Genomic DNA, 18,693 nt, shown 5'->3' on the forward strand with positions numbered 1-18,693 from the left:
GGCTTCCGCCATGAAGGAGCCTGGGGGTTGTGGTCCCCCTCCGCACTGCAGCCGCGAAAGAATAGAGGCTGCGGCGGCAAGAGGGAGACGGCCAGGGGCAAGGGCAGGCAGCAAGGTCAGTGTCCAAATGCCCCCAACAGTCTAAAAACAAACGTGTGAATAGAAAAGGCGCCAGGATACATCCCTGCCTCACACCTCTTGAACAAGGGAAGTGATTAGTTGTGTTCCCCTCTTCATTAAATCTGACCTGTGCAGCGGTGTTCTGGTGGAGCACTCTCAAGATATTTATCACGCATGGGTCAACACCGAGCTGCCCCAAACATTCCCATAGTTTCCTCTGATTAACCCGGTCAAAGTCTGCCGTCCGGTCCATGAAGGCCAAGTACACCGTCCCCTTACTTGCCACGGTGTACTTGGCCACCAGGTGGTATAGATTAAGGCATTGGTCCGTTGTGGATCGGCCATTTCTAAACCCATACTGAGTGTCCGAAAAGATGTCATGTTCATCCGCCCAATCTGTCAGCCGGTTAAGGATAACCCTTCCCAGGACTTTCACAGTCAAGTCTATTAACGAGATCGGACGGTAACATTGTGGGTCGTTCCTTTTCCCCTTTTTAAAAATCGGGACTATAGTGGCCAAGGACCATGACCTGGGCATCCCTGCTTCCACGGCTGTACTAAGAATTCTTGTGATTATAGGGGCCCGAGGTATGCCTGGCTCTTAAAGACATCTGGCGGGATCCCATCGGGGCCTTGTTACAGGTCAGCCCGTCTATTCCTGCTTTGATCTCTACCAGGGAAAAGATGATCTGCATGCTGATTGCGTTTTCTACATCTGGGCTCATTGAGTCTTCCGAGCCAGCATAATTGTAAAGGCCTTTAAAATGCTCCTCCCACAATTCTGGGAGAATATGACAGACCACTTTTGGTTTATTTGATTCCTGGAAGCAAGGATCGTTAATTACTCTCCAGAATTCATTCGTATCCCTGCGCTCTGCAGCATCTTTTAGTGTCTCCCATGCCTGATTCTGAAGCCTGGTCTTACGCTGTTTATGGCCCTTTTATAATGTGCCCTGCACTCTACCACTTTACTCTTATTTTTTGGGGATGGTTTTAAGTGCTAGCTTCAGTTCTCTCTGAGCCAGGGTGCATTCATGGTCAAACCATCTAGGGAGCAGTGGGTCAGGTTTTATCTTTTTGCCCCTCAGTAACCCGTTGGTATGCTGCGCTGTGCTCTCAAATGCGCTGATCAGATCAATCCCCTCCACTGCTGGGTCTAAGCATTTCCAAATCTGGCTTTCCGACTTGGTGAATCGCGTTCTGTAAAACGCTTCCCCATCTATGTTCTTCCATCTCAATCTCCAGCCCTAATCAGTGGCTTGAACTAAGCCACTAGATTTCCCTTGAACGGGCTCAGTCATTGGGTTAGTATCCCTGATGGATAATGCCAGTGGGTTATGGTCACTGAAAACGCTGACCTCTATGCTGACATTCGTAACCCTTCGTTTAAGTGTGTTAGTTTCGAATATATAGTCAATTATAGTATCCCTTCCCCTACCTTTAAAGGTTGGGATGACTGTGTTATTTTCCCCCATTTTGACAAGATCCATCGTGGGTATGAGGGCGTGTGAACCCAGGATCTTGCTTAATTCCCTGCCCTCTTTTGTGTGTTCTAAATGCCAACCCTTATTAGTTGGGCATGAATCCCATTCTCCCCTGTCCCATTTCAGGAATGGGCATGGGTGGCAGTTGAAATCGCCCACCAAGATCAGCTGGGAGGATGCGTCCCCTGCCTCCTGTATACCAGCCAGCCTGTTATGTAGCTCCCTCAGTGTTAACGTGTTTTTTCCCACCACCATTGCATTGTAGAAGTTAATAAAAATTAATTTTAGTCCCTTTTTGCAGTACCTAATTCCCTGCATGGATTCCGAGTTCCAGCCCAAGTGTTCCCAAGTCCCTTGCATACTCAGGTCCACATAAATAATTAGGCCGCCCTTAGCGCTTTCCATGGTGGTTTTGCGTGCCGGGACAAAAAACATTTTATATCCTTCTAAGTGAGGGGCAGTGATGTTGATTTCCCAGGTTTCCTGAAGGCAGATGATATGAAATTTCCTGATAAAATCTAGCCATTCTTTATTTTGTATTTTAGCCGATAATCCTGCAATGTTCCAAGAGACCGCTCTAATCTCGCTGGTTGTAAGGTTATCCATGCTATTCCCCTTGGTGCCCTTCCCTAATGTTAAAAGTGTCTCCGGCCGCCTTGCCAACAGTTCATTTCCCTCCCTCCACGCTTCCCCACACCCTTCCAGAGAGGTTGGGTTACTTGCCTCTGTTGTATATACCATTCCCTTTGCTTCAGTCCTGAGCGGGCTCTCCTGAATTATCGCTTCTTCAGGTCCCTCCCCTTCCCCCTGTCAATATAATTTGTCCATTGTAAATGCATTAGCAAGTGGCACATATCTGTTGGTTACTGGTTTGGACCAGTCTTCTCATTCCGGAGTGTTCATTCGCCGCCTATAGAATGCATTACCTACTTCTCTGGCTGTGTCCCTGTAAAAAAAACTCAGGGGCAGCATTTTGATGCAGGAGCCACCTTCTACCTCATTGGGGCTCCACTGCCTTGAGGAGCGCAACTCCCGAACTAGCTCTGGGTATCTAAAATTTACAATTACACAATCTCCCGCGAACTTCTTCTTACTAGCTCCTATCCAAGCCACCCTCCGTGCCATGAGAATGTGCCTATGACGGAATGTACTTACGTTCATGTTTTTGACCATCCAGTGTGCTGCCTTGTTAATCAGGGTTCTTGTTGTTTCTTCTCTATCCTGGCTACATGTTGGAACCCCTGTCAGTACTATAGTGTAGGGACAGGATGCCGGCGGTAGATCCAAGGTCTGTAGACCCTGGGTACTACGTGCATGGTCAGATGAGATTGGGATTGGAATAGTGACAGTCTTTCTCTCCCCATTATGTGTGGTAGCTGTAAAGGGATTGGAAGTATTACTTGGCCCTGAGCTTAATTGGTTCCTAGTCTTTTCCCTTTGTCCCTCCTTGGCTACCTCGTTCCCACCTATACGCTTGCCAACGTTAGAGTTCCCCTTCCCTATTCCCTCATTGCTGTTAACTGGCTCCAGGCAAGGCAAGGACCCTGTCCTCTCATCCGCCGCCCTTACACTAGTCACGGTGGGTTGTCCCCTTTCTTGATCTAGTATCCTGCATATTTTCCCCTCTAAACTATTTATTTCTTCGAGCACTGGCCCTAGTTGTGCGACTAAAAGTGATTCCAGCTTTAACTCTAGAGCCGTAACAATTCCCTGGGACCAATCCACTCCTCCACAATTTGGGCAACTTTGACATGCTGTGCTCGCGGTCCCCCTCCCATCTTTGTTAGTCTTGTCCCCCCTTTCCGTTTGGTTGTAATTTTGGGTCTTGTTGTGTTTGACCCTCCCTTAGCTGAGTTACCAGTAGCCCTGAAGACAACTGGGGGGGCAACTATAGGGGCGGAGTTTGTAGTGAGTAGGAACTTTTTGGAGCGTGTCACCACTTCCCTAACTGACCCTTGTGAGGAATCTGATTCACCCACATCCAATGTTACTAGGGCTATCCCTTCCCCCAATCCACTCATCTCCAGTGACCCTGAGGGGATGGCCGCATGCCCATTTCTTTCGCCCATAGGTGTTTGTACTAGGTTTGAATCGCTTCCCGTCTGCTCATTTGATTTGGCTAACTCGCCAACCCCTTGTTCTAGCGAGTTGGTGTGAACTTGTGCCTTAGTGCATTGAGTAGATGTAGTGTGCACAGTGTTTGCTTGATCTGAGGGGGTGTCAACTCTGGGGGAGGGGCAAGCCGCTAATTTGCCCAAAGAGGATCGTTTCCGTGCAATCAAGGTGTCCAAGGACAATCGCTTTTCAGTCAACTGTATTTGATGTGTGAGAAGGGACTCTGCTCTCAATATAAAAGCGTCCAGGGTCCCCTTCACTCCTCCCCCCACCCTAGTCTGTGTGGGTTTACAGTTCGCCACATAGTGGTTTCCTTATCACATCTGGCCGACAATCCTGACATCTTGAACTCCTGCCTGGCAGATGTTCATACTTGGATGGGAGATTCCTCCCTTAAGTTAAACGGCTCAAAAACGGAAATACTGCTGCTGGGGAGTAAAACTACTCTTCTCCCGCCGCTTAGCTGGCCGGGATGTATGGGCGATCCCCCGGCCCCCAAGGATGCGATCAAAAGCCTTGGAGTCTGGCTGGAACCAGACTTGTCTTTCCGCACCCAAGCCAAGAAAACAGCAGGAGTATGTTATGCCCTGCTCAGGTCGGCTCGGAAAATCTTCCCCCTACTTCCGGTAACATCGAGGAAGCTGTTGATTCAGGGTCTCATAACATCTAGACTCGATTATTGCAACGCCATCTTTTTAGGCGCCCCTGAATCAACCTTTAAGACTCTTCAACAGGTCCAAAATGCAGCGGCAAGGCTGCTCACGGACATTCCGAGGAAACAATCTGCGAAACCAGCATTGAAGGCACTGCATTGGCTCCCCGTGCGGGAGAGAGTGACTTTTAAAGCACTCTGTACCGCTCATAAAATTCTTGCAGGCAAAGGTCCCCTTATTTTAAAAAATCTAGTGACTCCCTACAAAGCTGGCAGAACGTTGCGGTCAGACACAAAACATCTCTTGATGGTGCCCAGAGTCAAAAAGGCCCGCACTGGTGGGAGAAGATTCTCATTTAACACGGCAAAGCTCTGGAACTCGCTTCCCCTAAAACTCCGAGCTGAGCCCTGCACACTGCGTTTCCGCAAGGGTCTTAAAACCTTCCTGTTTCCAGCATAACGCCTTGATGCTGTTTCCTTTTACCATCCGATGTTGTCTTGAAGCGCCGGGATGCCCTAGGGTAGCTGCGCGCTATATAAGATTTTAAAATAAAATACTCGGGTCTAGAAAGAATCCTAGTTTTACTCCAGTGACAAGAAGCAGTATCTTTAGTAATCTCTCCACGGACAAATGAGCTGTCAATCAGTTGCACTTCCGGAGGCTGCTAGATGTCTGTCCCCCCTGGAACGTTTGACAACAATAGGCAGATCCCATGGAGAGTCTTAAGGGGCTGGCCCGGCCCAGCCTCCTCTGGCCCCGAATGGCTACAGATGGCCGGCCCTTTGCCCGGGCTTAGCCCGTGCCTCCCAGGCGCGTCCCGCGACGCGGAGGGAGCGCCGCTCCTTTGAGCGCCTCCGGGCGCGGAAGTGGGTGGAGGTGGGCGGGGTGATGCAGCAGAGAGAGTTCTGGGGGCTGTAGTCTCCTCCCTCTGTGGCTGCGTGGTGTTTCTGGCAGCGGCGGCGGGGGAGACCAGCAGCCGATGGCCTACAGTGTTGGCGGCGCGTCAATGCAGGTAGGAGGTCGCCAGTGATCGAGTGTTTGCCCCAAAGAGATTAGAAACAGAAGCTCCCGCTCCCTCGAGGGAGCGCCGCTCCTTTGAGCGCCTCCAGACGCGGAAGAGGGCGGAGGTGGGCGGGGTGATGCAGCAGAGAGAGTTCTGGGGGCTGTAGTCTCCCCTCTCAGCGGCCGCGTGGTGTTTCTGGCAGCGGCGGCGGGGGAGACCAGCAGCCGATGGCCCACAGTGTTGGTGGCGCGTCAATGCAGGTAGGAGGTCGCCAGTGATCGAGTGTTTGCCCCAAAGAGATTAGAAACAGAAGCTCCCCCAGTTAGTAAAAAACAGCATAAGTCTTGGCTGCTTCTGCTGCACCCAGAGCCTTGTGGGTCTTTTCTGTCTAATTTTACTGTCTGGAAAAAAATGTTGTCCTGTTGGCCTAACAACTGATAATCAGGTGGAATAAAATGAACACATGAAAGTACTCCTTAATTTCATTGCCCTTGATTCATACACTGGACCATAGTTGAGGGATAGGTCTAGGCATAGTCCTCACAATACACAATAGATTTGCGTGCGGCAGAGGCCAGAGCTCAAAAGTCAGGATACCAGATACAAGTAGGTGGTAACTCAGGGCAGGGGGAAACGCCTGTTGTCCGTAGAGGGGAAATTCCCATCCTAGAAATCTACATTAAAAATTCATTAATAGTATTCTATTTTAAATATCTGTTTGGTGCCAGTCCATGTGACTTTAATTTCTGCTTTTGGGATTCTATGTTACAAGTCCATAGGGTAAATGTATCCTTTGTGAGCTTAATAAAATGTTGGAAATTCTACAAATCCTCACTCTTACATCCAAGTACTCTCAGGCTACCATTCTACACTCTTCTCTGCCTGAAGAATAGCACAACTTTTTCAAAATTCTGCAATTCTGCATTGATATGGCTTGCAAATTATTTTTGGGGAAATTTACATGTATTAACTATTTAATTTTAATACTATAGGTGATTGAAATTACGGACGGAGAAAGCAAGATTTAGCACCAGCCAACTGAATGTTAGTGCCATAAGGAGGATTATTTTGAAAAACATCCAGCATTCTAAGTTTAAACAATTTCCAAAATCTAGGTGTGGAGAGGAAGTGGGAGCTGAGGAAAGTTCTATGCCTGTAAGTCTCTAATTCTGCATTTCATTAACCCAGAGCAAAGTCATATATGTCCACACAGCATCAGAAATAATGCCAGAAAGACCAATCACCACATCCTCATCTGAAATATTATCAGAAAGACAAATTGCCTCAGCATGACAGAATAACGTTCATCTAAAGCACGCATGACCTAAAGCATCATGTAATTCCAGAGTGGTAGCACACACTGCATAAAAGAACGATATAACAAAAGGTTTCTTCTACAAACCATCAAAGAAAAGACACTGAAAGAAGACTCCGAAGCTGACACGCTAACAACCAAAAGATTGGAAAATCACCTTTGTTTAACAACCGTTTTTAACCAGTTACGCAAGTTTGAGACTATCTGCCTCGGGATATAACACCTCGACCCACTCTGCTCACTCTGGCGAAAAACTTAAAAATTCACCACTTTATTGTGTTCATGACCATCTCAGATTGTTTCCTTTTTATTGTGTACTGTTCTGTAATTCTATGTAAATCGCCTCAACATTATCTGTTGTGCAGGAGTGATATATAAAACTGTTAAATATAAAAATGGATTAAGAGCGCACCGTTGCTCTATAGCTAATGTAAATAAATCCTCGTCTTCAGAACTACAATCCTTAACCTTACACCAAACATAGAAAGGGTAAAAGGAACTGATGTTCTGCGACTGGTGAGCCACAATATTACTGTGCATGTTCTAATGTTCTCAGTTACTGCCATTACGCCAGTGCAAAAAGGTACTTCTCAGTTTAATCATTAAATATCAGACTAACACCTTATCACTGCATTGCTAAGAACCTATACAAATAGATATGAGAAAAACTTCAGTCACAAAATAAGTTGTTGCCGGAGAGGCTATAACCAAAAGACTGTTATCTGCTATAACATTTTGACAGGTTTTAAAGGGCTGCATTCAGACATATTTTGCTCAATTCAAGTGTTAAAAAGATTACACACAATTTCTTTTAGAGATAAATGCTGAACATTATCTAAACAAGCCCGATTCTAAAATCGGGTTCACTCTTACCGTGGCATATAAGCAAGAGAAAACTAAATGTAGAGATATTACCTCTAGGACTACACCTTATAAATACACGGGCTGTGAGAACAAATTCAGTGTTAAAACCCGCCTCAATCAAAGCAAAATAACCCAAGTTGGGGAAAAAAGTTACCTGTGCCAAAAAAGATTCAGCCATAAATCTCATCTCACTGAATTTGAGAGAATGCACACTGGGAAAAACCTCTCTCAGTGCTCTGAATGCCAAAAAAGTTTCAGAGATAAATATTATCTCACTGAGCATATGAGAATCCACACTGGGGAAAAGCCTTATCCGTGCTCTGAATGCCAGAAAAGGTTTAGCTTAAAAGCGAGTCTGTATCGACATGTGAGATTCAGCCATAAATCACATCTCACTGAATTTGAGAGAATGCACACTGGGAAAAACCTCTCTCAGTGCTCTGAATGCCAACAAAGTTTCAGAGATAAATCTTATCTCACTGAGCATATGAGAATCCACACAGGGGAAAAACCTTATCAGTGCCCTGAATGCCAGAAAAGGTTTAGTTTAAAAGCGAGTCTATATCGACATGTATTAACCCACTCTGTGGAAAAACCTTACCAGTGCTCTGAATGCCAGAAATATTTCAGTGAAAAAAGAGACCTTACTGTACATACAAGGACTCACACTGGGGAAAAACCTTATCAGTGCTCTGAATGCCAGAAAAGGTTTTGTAAAAAACAAAGTCTTTCTCAACATGTATTAACCCACACTGGGGAAAAACCTTATCAGTGCTCTGAATGCCAGAAAAGGTTTTGGACAAAAAAAAATCTTTCTCAACATGTATTAACCCACACTGGGGAAAAACCTTATCAGTGCACGGATTGCCAGAAATGTTTCAGAACCAAAACCTGTCTCACTCGGCATAGAATAACTCACACTGGAGAGAAACCTTATCAGTGCTCAGAATGCCAGAAATGTTTCATTGACAAAAACACTCTCACTCATCATATAAGAACCCACACTGGGGAGAAACCTTTTCAGTGCTCTGAATGCCAGAAATGTTTCAGTGTAAAATTCAGACTCACTGAACATACAAGAATCCACACTGGGGTAAAACCTTATCAGTGCTCTGAATGCCAGAAAAGTTTTTGTAAAAAGCAAAGTCTTTCTCAACATGCAATAACCCATTCTGTGGAACAACCTTATCAGTGCTCTGAATGCCAGAAATGTTTCATTGAAAAACGCTATCTCATTCTGCATATAAAAAAGCACACTGGGGAAAAACCTTATCAGTGCTCTGAATGCCAGGAATGTTTCAGTATAAAAAGTAATCTCACACGGCACATGAGAATCCACACTGTGGAAAAACCTTATCAGTGCTCTGAATGCCCAAAAGATTTCAAACGTAAATCACTTCTAACTGCACATGTGAGAGTCCACACTGGGGAAAAACCTTATCAGTGCTCAGAATGCTCGAAATGTTTCAGTGACAAAGGAAGTCTTTCTCGACATACAAGAACCCACACTGGGGAAAAACCTTATCAGTGCATTGAATGCCACAAATGTTTCAGTGAAAAAGTCAAGCTCACTCACCATATAAGAACCCACACTGGGGAAAATCCTTATCCATGCTCTGAATGTCAGAAATGTTTCAAAAACAAACTCCGTCTCACTCTGCATATACGAACCCACACTGGGGAAAAACCTTATCAGTGCTCTGAATGCCCAAAAGGTTTCAAACTTAAATCACTTCTAACTGAACATGTGAGATTCCACACCGGGGAAAAACCTTATCAGTGCTCTGAATGCCCAAAAGATTTCAAACTTAAATCACTTCTAACTGCACATGTGAGATTCCACACTGGGGAAAAACCTTATCAGTGCTCTGAATGCCAGAAATGTTTCAGTGAAAAAAGAATATTCACTCGGCATACAAGAACTCACACTGGGGAAAAACCTTATCAGTGCATTGAATGCCACAAATGTTTCAGTGAAAAAACCAAGCTCACTCACCATATAAGAACCCACACTGGGGAAAAACCTTATCAGTGCTCCGAATGCCAAAAATATTTCAGCCGTAAATCTAATCTCACTGCACATGTGAGAATCCACACTGGGGTCAAAACATTATCAGTGCTCTAAATGTCAGAAAAGAATCAGAGGTAGAGATGGTTACATGCACCATAAGAAAACACACCATCAAAAATACTTCAGGACTCCAAGTGCCAGAAAAGCATCAATTTTAAACTCAATCTCACTCTACATGAGCAGACACACACAGGGAAAAACATTACCTATGCTGTGAATGCCAGAAATTCCTATTTGATAGGTACAGCCTCACTAGGTTAGTATCTCCCGGTACGCCTGGACAGAACAGCAGATAGCGCGCTGCAGGGCGAACTAGCTGCCAAAGCAATTGTGTTTTAAAATTCCCGTTTTTCTATTTTGTTTAATTTAATTTGTTCTTACCCTGTTTTTACTCGCGCCGAGCAGTCCCTCCACCTGCACTATAACTGTAACTAGCACCGCGCTTTGGCCGGTCCCTCGAGTCACCTCACGCTTTTGGCGGCCATCTTGGGGGTAGACTTGGACGCCTGGCGGCGCCATTTGGGTTAGCAGACCAGCTGTCACAAGGACACGCTGACCTGCATATAAGGTGGGCATGTTAGGCGGGCTCTCTTGTTAGTATCTCCCCGTACGCCAGGACAAAACAGCAGATAGCGCGCTGCAGGGCAAACTAGCTGCCAAGGCGATTGTGTTTTAAAATTCCCGTTTTTCTATTTTGTTTAATTTAATTTGTTCTTACCCTGTTTTTACTCGCGCCGAGCAGTCCCTCCACCTGCACTATAATTGTAACTAGCACCGCGCTTTGGCGGGTCCCTCGAGTCACCTCACACTTTTGGCGGCCATCTTGGGGGTAGACTTGGACGCTTGGCGGCGCCATTTGGGTTAGCAGACCAGCTGTCACAAGGACACCCTGACCTGCATATAAAGCTGCCCCTATTACTCGCAGCGCTTGCGCGCAGCATTTGCGCCGTAGTAACGCCGGAGTCACGCCAGAGTCCAGCCCGTCCGCGCTAAGGACGGGCTAATAGGGCGGGAGACTCCGGTCCTTGGCTGTATCCGATATGTCTCTGGCAGGTCCTTTGTATTCTTACCAGGATCTCACCCGTCTGAGACCTGCACGACTACCATGCCATTTTTCTTGCTCTCCGGAGACTCTTCGAGACGCTTTCTACTGCAACTGTTCGAACATCTGTGGTAAGCTCTCGACAGTTTGCTCTACTAGGCCCCCCCCTGTCCTTGCCACTTCTTCTACGTTGCCTCCCCTGAAAAATTCGGGCTTTCTGATTAACACTAGATCTCTAATGAAAAATAACATCGCTTTTCGTGATTTTGTCGCAGCAAGAAAGCCCATATGGGTGTTCCTTACCGAAACCTGGGCCACTGAGTCCTCTGGTCCTGACTTGGTAGAGGCTGTGCCGGAAGAATATTCTCTATCCAGATTGGATAGAGTGGGGCGTAGAGGAGGCGGCCTTGGAATCCTTTACAAGACCTCCCATACTTGTCACACCACTCAACTCTCCAGGCCCACCGACCTTTTTCAAGCCCTCCATTTTCTTATAAAATCTCTTGATGCTGCTCCTTTTGTGGGCATCCTGGTGTACAGACCTCCTGGGCCCAGGACAGATTTTAGTCAGTCTCTTCTTAACATCCTAGAGCCCTATTTCGGACCTGCCAATCTGACCGTTTTGGGTGATTTAAACTATCACTTAGATAACCCTGATTCTAAAGATTGCTTGGCCCTTTTGGACTCACTATCTGCATGTGATCTCGTGCAACTGGTCAAACAGCCTACTCATCAGGCGGGCCATATATTGGACGCGTTTTTTTCTAATGATGATAGGCTCAAAATAGGCGATCCCATCCCATTAGCCTGGTCCGATCATTTTGCCATCCCTTTGGAGCTTCCGGTCGCCTTGATGCCTGCAAAGACTAGTGTCCCCAGTCAAACTATATCTAGGAGGAATCTCAGGAAAATCACGAGCGCCATGCTGGCACCACTGATGCAAAATTACAATGCTGATCTTTTTGAGGATGTCAGTATAGCTGCTTCGGAATTGTCTAAAGCCATTAGTTCAGCAGTTGACGTGCTAGCTCCTATTTCTTCTTGCTACTCTGCGAGAAAGAAACCCTCGGCACTCTGGTTTTCGTAGCCGCTTAGGCTCATGAGACAGGGGTGCAGGAAGCAAGAAAGGGTTTGGCGGACAAGCTGGAATATGAAGAAGAGGGATAAACACAAGAAACTCCTCAAGAAGTACAAGATGGAGATCATCAGAGTGAAGCAAGAGTACTTTGCTAACCTGACAATGGCTCTTTCCTCTCCCAGGGATCTTTTTAAAATAGTGGACTCGCTTTGTACGTTACAGTTGCCGGACCCTGTCGTAAGCACCCAGGAATTCTGTGATAAAATCGCAGGATTCTTCCACTCGAAGATCGCAGACATCTATTCGAATCTTGAACTACAAAGATCAGTCAGCCCTCCTCCGCCGGTCCCCTCCTCTCTGCTCTTGAAGGAGGCTCTATCTACCACCTCCATGACTTTGTCCGAGTTTCCGCCTTTATCTTATCAGGAGCTTGACCTGCTTTTAAATAAGATAAGGTCGGGGTCCCCATTGGACCCATGCCCCCTTAAAGTCCTGAAGGAGTGCAGAGATTCCTTACTGCCCTTCCTGCTGGAAATCATGAATAGGGCTATAAGAGAGGGCACTTTTCCATCTCAATGGAAGAGTGCGGTGGTTAAGCCCCTCCTAAAGAAGCCTACACTAGATCCTGAGGTGCTCAAGAACTATCGCCCCATCTCTTTGCTTCCAGCTCCCGCAAAGATGATGGAGACTTATCTAAATCAACATCTGTCGGCTTTTCTTGACTCCTCGGGTCTCCTGGATCAATCTCAACATGGCTTCAGGAGGCATCATAGCACTGAGTCAGCCCTCACGGTCATTCTGAATAACATCCGTACGGAGGTAGACCAGGGTCATACCACCGTCTTGGTCCTTTTGGACCTGACAGCCGCCTTTGACACCCTATCCCCTTCGGTTTTAACATCTCGCCTGAGGGAGATAGGGGTGGAAGGGGCGGCTCTGAGTCTGCTGGCCTCCTTCTAGGACCAGAGGGAACAGAGGGTTAAGGTGGGAGAGTTTCTATCTCCATCCCTACCTGTGCAATGTGGGGTCCCACAGGGGTCGGCGTTAAGTCCGACCCTGTTTAACATCTACATGACCCCGCTTGCCAGGTTGGTTAGATCTTTTGGGATGGAGGTAGTTTCGTATGCTGATGACACACAGATCTTGGTGTCCCTCTCCCACCTGAATAACTACTCACCGTTCAACTTTAGGAACTGCATGGAAGCAGTGTCCCAGTGGATGATTTACAATTCACTAAAGTTGAACGGTGAGAAGACTGAGATCTTGGTGTTCGGCCCAAACAACAACATCTGGTCACCTGAATGGTGGCCGCCTTCCTTGGGGACCTGTCCTACTCCTACAGAGTCGGCACGGAACCTGGGAGTATTGATTGATCCCGCCCTCTCCATGACCCTGCAGGTCAACAGAACTGTTGCTGCCTGCTGGGGTATTATTAAAATACTCCGAAAAATAAAACATTACCTGTCTCCTCAGGCGCGGAAGCAAGTGGTGGTAGCACTTGTCACTTCGCGACTTGATTACTGTAACGCCTTATATACCGGCATGAATAAGAGCCTGATACAGCGTCTTCAGACAGCCCAAAATGCGGCAGCGAAATTTGTTCTGGGTTCCCCCAGATTAGCGTCAGCAACAGCAGCTAGGAAGGCCCTACACTGTCTTCCTATTGAATCGAGGATCATCTTTAAAATGCTCTGCCTGACCTATAGTGCACTCTCTGGTAAGGGGGCAGGGTGTGTTAAGAAACTACTGCTACCCTATATATCGGGCAGAGACTTACGCTCCTCTTCAAAGAACCTGCTGGTTGTACCCCGCTTCCGTAGGAATAAATGGGGCGGTAGGGCTTTCTCTTCAATTGCCCCGAAGTTATGGAATACCCTTCCTTGTGAAATTAAATCTCAGTCTTCCGTTTTGCTTTTTCGGAAAGTATTGAAAACATGGTTGTTTGCAAGGGCGTACCCGTAGTTACTGTTCTCCTTTTGTTCTTATGGTTTTGCTGTTAGGCGCCTTGATGCCTTCGGGCTTAGTTGCGCGATACAAGATTCTTTTAATTTCATTCATTTCACTAACCATAAGCGACTCCATACTATTGAAAACCTTATGAGTGCTCTGAATGCCAGAAAAGCTGCAGAGAAAAATGCTATCTCACCATGAGAAACTCCACACTGGAGAAAATCCTTTTGCCATAAAAGCTTGAATCTGAAAGACAGAGTTATGCTTCACGAGAGATCACACTCTGGGGAAAAACCTTATGAGTGCTCGAAATGCAAGCAAAGTTGTGGTCACAAATGACTTCTCACTTGTCATGAGTGAACTCACACGGGGGAAAAAAGCCTTATGTGTGTTCTGAATGTCAGATAAGGTTTAATCGCAAATACAATGTCACTTCACATGAGAGAATTCACACTGGACTAAAGCCTTATACAGGAGGGGGAAGCCAGAAACGTTATACCCAGAAAGGAGATCTCACTAAACAAGAGAAATGCACCCACACAAGGTGAAAAGTAAGGCATATCTTGTGTTGCAGAAAAGCTTCTAACAACCCGACTTCACATGAGAGAGCACATATTGTAGTTGCAATAGGATTAATCAAGAATTTCTTGCAGGATAACTTAGGCTGCCCGCATGCAACCTTCAAAGAAATGTCAGGCCTTGAAAATGTTTTAATTGCATCAAAATCCACAATTTGACTATCTGAAAGTTACAAAACTCTCAAGGTCTTTACTTGACAAAGAGAAGTGTTAGTACTTGCAAAAATCAACTAATTACTACAAAATTCACAATATTAATGTCTTAAATTTTCTCCGCCCACAAGGTTTCTACTCACCCTTGTTTCTTAACATATGACTGAAATCTAGATTTTCATGATAAGATTAGGCCTAGGCGTTGTTCCTCAATGAAGAACTCCGCAAAGTGTCAAAAAAACTCAACCGCTCTACGCGGAGTTCTGCGAGCAGCGGAGTGTGTTAAGGTCATGCAGTTCGTGGGGATTTTGATCTCCGATTGTTAGTCCCACCCTGTAAAATTAATCGTGAATGGCACCATGTGCAGCGCAAGAGGGTGTAGCTGCTTCTACTCGAGCGGCAGCTTTGTTAATGCGAAGGAAGGTTTCTCAACGCGAGTGGTTGTATCCTGCCGCGACTACTCGCATTGAGAAATCTGACGACGAATCTCGCCAGGAAGTTGATTTTTGCTCGCCAACTAGACCTTGACAAGCGCGAGCAAGGAAAAATCCCATCAGGAGGTGGATTTTCCTCGCTCCAGTACATGGCGTTGAAGAGCACGAGCGTGGAAAAAAACCTTGTACGCTCCACAGCGAAGAGTTTTTAGGAACTCCGCAAGCTCCGCTGATTACGGATAACTCTGCCAGCGGAGTTCACCGTATACGAAAGCAGGAAAACCTAACATACCAGTTACTTACCTTCGGTAACGCTCTTTCTGGTGGATACTCCTTTACCTGCAGATTCCTCACCTTGTGAGTATTTCCCACATGCCAGGATGAATCCATGAACTTTAAAGCAGTCCTGCTGCACGGGGGGCTCTCCCTCAGCAATGGGAGCCCTGCACAGGCAGGCGCCAGCATTGTCCTTCGGGCGGCGGCGAGCGCGGGACTTCCTTTCGAAACCAGGGACATCAGACGCACCACAGGAGGTGGAGCCAGCATTGTGGAGGGAAGGCCCAGCCCTATTTAGGTCCCAGATGCAACTCCTCCCTCCCATCTACATGCAGATCTCCCTATTCACCACCGGGCAGACCCATCCTGGCTCCTGGAGCCAAGCACACCAGCCAGCTCCTGTCAATCACAAGCCAGACAGTCAATTCACATTCACTGCACACAGAAAAGCCAACTTCTAAAAGTGGCACTTCTCCACTAGTCACATTAAATCAGCGCACACCATTGTGTAGCATTTAACCTCTAGAGTCTGCACATACCATAACTTGCCCCTACACTCCTCTCACATCAGAAATTATCATGGACATTCATATCCCCCATGCATTCCTATGGGAGGGCATGCCATTCTCACCACATGCACTCAGAGAGCGCACACACTTTACACTGGGCCACAGTGCTAAAGTGCGCAGAGGCCGCAAATCAACTAACATCAGGTCAGAGTTCAAGGCAAAAAGTTCAGGGGTGAACCTGCTTAAAGGGCCAAGTCCAACAGTTTGGCAATAGGGACAATGGTAGGGCAGGGGTCAGTTTGGGTGGGGATGGCAGGTTAGAGGGCAGCGTTATGGCAGAAGCAGACAGTGTAGCCATATAGTGTTTTGAGGATAGGTTGCAGTGTGGGGGATTAGTTTTAGGGCGAGCAGAAAGGGCCAGTGTTTTGTGGGAACAGATGATGGTGGTGTTTTGGGGCAAGGGGCTATGGATTTCAAGGTTAGTGTGGTGGGGTTGGGGGCAGTGCTGCGGGGTAGGGTGACATGGAAAAGGCAAGGCTATTCTAACTCCTATTTGTTCTTGTGTAGAGTCTTGGATGCTAGATTCTGCTGGTTCTAGAGCTCTTGGGCTGTAACTACAATATACTCATGTTGCTTCAAGACTCCGGTCAGTCTGGGGTTCAGTACACTTCTTGGAAACTCAGAACCTTGTGGGCTGGATCCATATTTTTGAACTCCCACTTGAAAAGGGTGGAAGTAACATGTGCCCTCTCTCTTTCACAATTTGCATCATGCCTAGCCTATCTTTCCTAGACAATTGTTGCAAGTATAAAAACAAGCCCCCTTTCACAGGATTAGCCCAATGGAAACTCTTTGTTTTGTAGCACAGTTCTGTTTTTTTTGCATTTTTCAAATTATTTGATTTTGGGGATATTAAGTGTTTACAACAGGGGTCTTCAACCTTTTCTGAAGGGAGTGGCACTTCTGATCAGTGAAAGTCTTGAGCTACTTAAGGCTAATCATCTCGCACATTGTTACCAGACAGTTTGTCAAGTAGGGCCTTTTAGATTGAAGATTAACCATATGTCTGCGTCTTCCACACCATGGTACTCCTATGATCTCGAGAAATGTAAAAAGAAAATGTAGGCACCAATGACAATTTTGGAGGAAGAGTAACAGCCTATTGTTCAACACAGTTAAATCACTTTCATCCTTTGGTTATAAAAATTTTGTAACTCCCAGCCAAAAAGTTGTGATGAAGTAGCCGAATTCTTTTTTCCAAAGTTAATAAAATATTCCTAGATTTTACAATAACACCAGATAATCTTTAGGGACAGATACAGTGGAGGAACGTATGGTGAATAAACTAATTTACCATTTCCTGGTAATGAGTACATTCACCCCACTTTCTGAAGAGAAAGTCTCTAATCTTATCAACACTATGAAATGTGGAGCCCTGCAGATTCTTGCCCTCCATCCGGTTTCATCTACCATTTCTGCTCATCTCACTTTGTTATTACAATGGTGCTGAAGTCCTTTTTTTCCCAGTTGCTTGGAAAAAGGCATCTATTTTGCCACTTCTAAAGACTCTTTCCCTCGATCCCTCAGATGTAAAGAACTACAGACCCAGATTGGTTCTTCCTCTTCCTACTAACATTTTTGAAAAGGCCATGAATCATGAGGTCACTTCCTTCTTTGAAAATACGGACTGTCTGGATCCTGCTCAACATGGGTTTAGACTCTACTACTGTACAGAGTCAACCTCATCGGCAGTAACTGAAGAGATGAGATCCATTGTGGATAGAGGAGATTAATGCGGCCTTGATCCTATTGGTTCTAACAGAACTCCACCAAGCATTCCAAGTAGGAGATGTTGTCTGGCGCCAAGCTTTACAAATCTCCCTACTAGCCAGCAAAATTAAGTAAAACGCCAGTTTTTGTTGGGGCCCTATCAGGTCTGAAGCTCCCCCCAGTACAGGAGTAAAACCAAATAGTATAAGAGTTGGGCTTACCTCCACGATGCGACCCAGGGCTCTAGAGATAATCTTACCCACATATGTCCAACATTCTTGTATCGTGAAACCGGATGCGGATACATGGACATCATCTGCATTTTGAAGGCCGCATCTCATACAGCTGGCTTCTCCACCTCCCTTTATTTTGGATAGCTTAAGGGGAGACCAATAGATTCTATGGAGTCTAAAAAAGTGTTTTTTTTCTCAGTGCAGCAGATTTAATCAGGGGTAAAGAGTATTTAAAGATACATGCCATACAGTTTCCAACTCCTCACTCGGCAAGTAGTTCTCACAGATTCTGTATGGTTGATCCATCTTTCTCTCTGTAGCTGCCAAAAGATGGTTATACCAATGCGCCACTTCTTTTTTCCTGGGAGCTAGATCCTGTAGTTCGCTTTCCATACTGCTATCCTCTGTAAGTGGCCTAACAAACGATTGGGGGCATTTCCAGACTCACTTCAAAGGCCGCCTGGACTCCACGTACCTTCGCCTCTTGCTTTGCTCTCCCCCGCCGCGGCTTTTGCCATCATGGCCGCCGAGTGGGGGGAACATTCAGTGCAAACCAGCCTGCCTGCCTACATCTCCCAGGGTCCTCTGCTGGGACTCGGGGACGCCGCCTGCAGCGTCACGGAACCGCGCCCGGAGGCGCATAAAGAAGCAACTCTCCTGCTGGGGAGCGGGGCCTAACAAACGATTGGGGGCATTTCCAGACTCACCTCAAAGGCCGCCTGGACTCCACGTACCTTCGCTTTTTGCTTTGCTCTCCCCCGCCGCCGCCTTTGCCATCGCGGCCGCCGAGTGGAGGGAGCATTCAGTGCAAACCAGCCTGCCTGCCTACATCTCCCAGGGTCCTCTGCTGGGACTCGGGGACGCCGCCTGCAGCGTCACGGAACCGCGCCCGGAGGCGCATAAAGAAGCAACGCTCCTACCGCGTCGCGGGATGCACGCGGGCGACGCCGGGCGGAGCACGGGCAGAGGGCGGGCCGTCTGTGGACGACCAGGGACGGGACGGGCCACCCCCCCTGATATTGCTATCGTGACAGGTACTGTTAAA

The 18,693-nt window shown here is 46.7% G+C and overlaps 1 long non-coding RNA gene across 1 annotated transcript in view; it reads left to right on the plus strand.

Moving 5' to 3' along the window:
• The window catches only part of LOC144767795 (uncharacterized), a 49,534-nt gene extending 42,378 nt beyond the window's left edge, over positions 1 to 7,156 (plus strand). The window contains exon 4 of the long non-coding RNA XR_013598345.1: positions 6,368 to 7,156. This is a non-coding gene — a long non-coding RNA (uncharacterized LOC144767795). The remainder of the gene's footprint in view (positions 1 to 6,367) is intronic.
• The last annotated feature ends 11,537 nt before the right edge of the window (positions 7,157 to 18,693 follow it).

This window comes from Lissotriton helveticus, chromosome 1_1 (genome assembly GCF_964261635.1).
Source record: "Lissotriton helveticus chromosome 1_1, aLisHel1.1, whole genome shotgun sequence".
Classification (NCBI taxonomy): domain Eukaryota; kingdom Metazoa; phylum Chordata; class Amphibia; order Caudata; family Salamandridae; genus Lissotriton; species Lissotriton helveticus.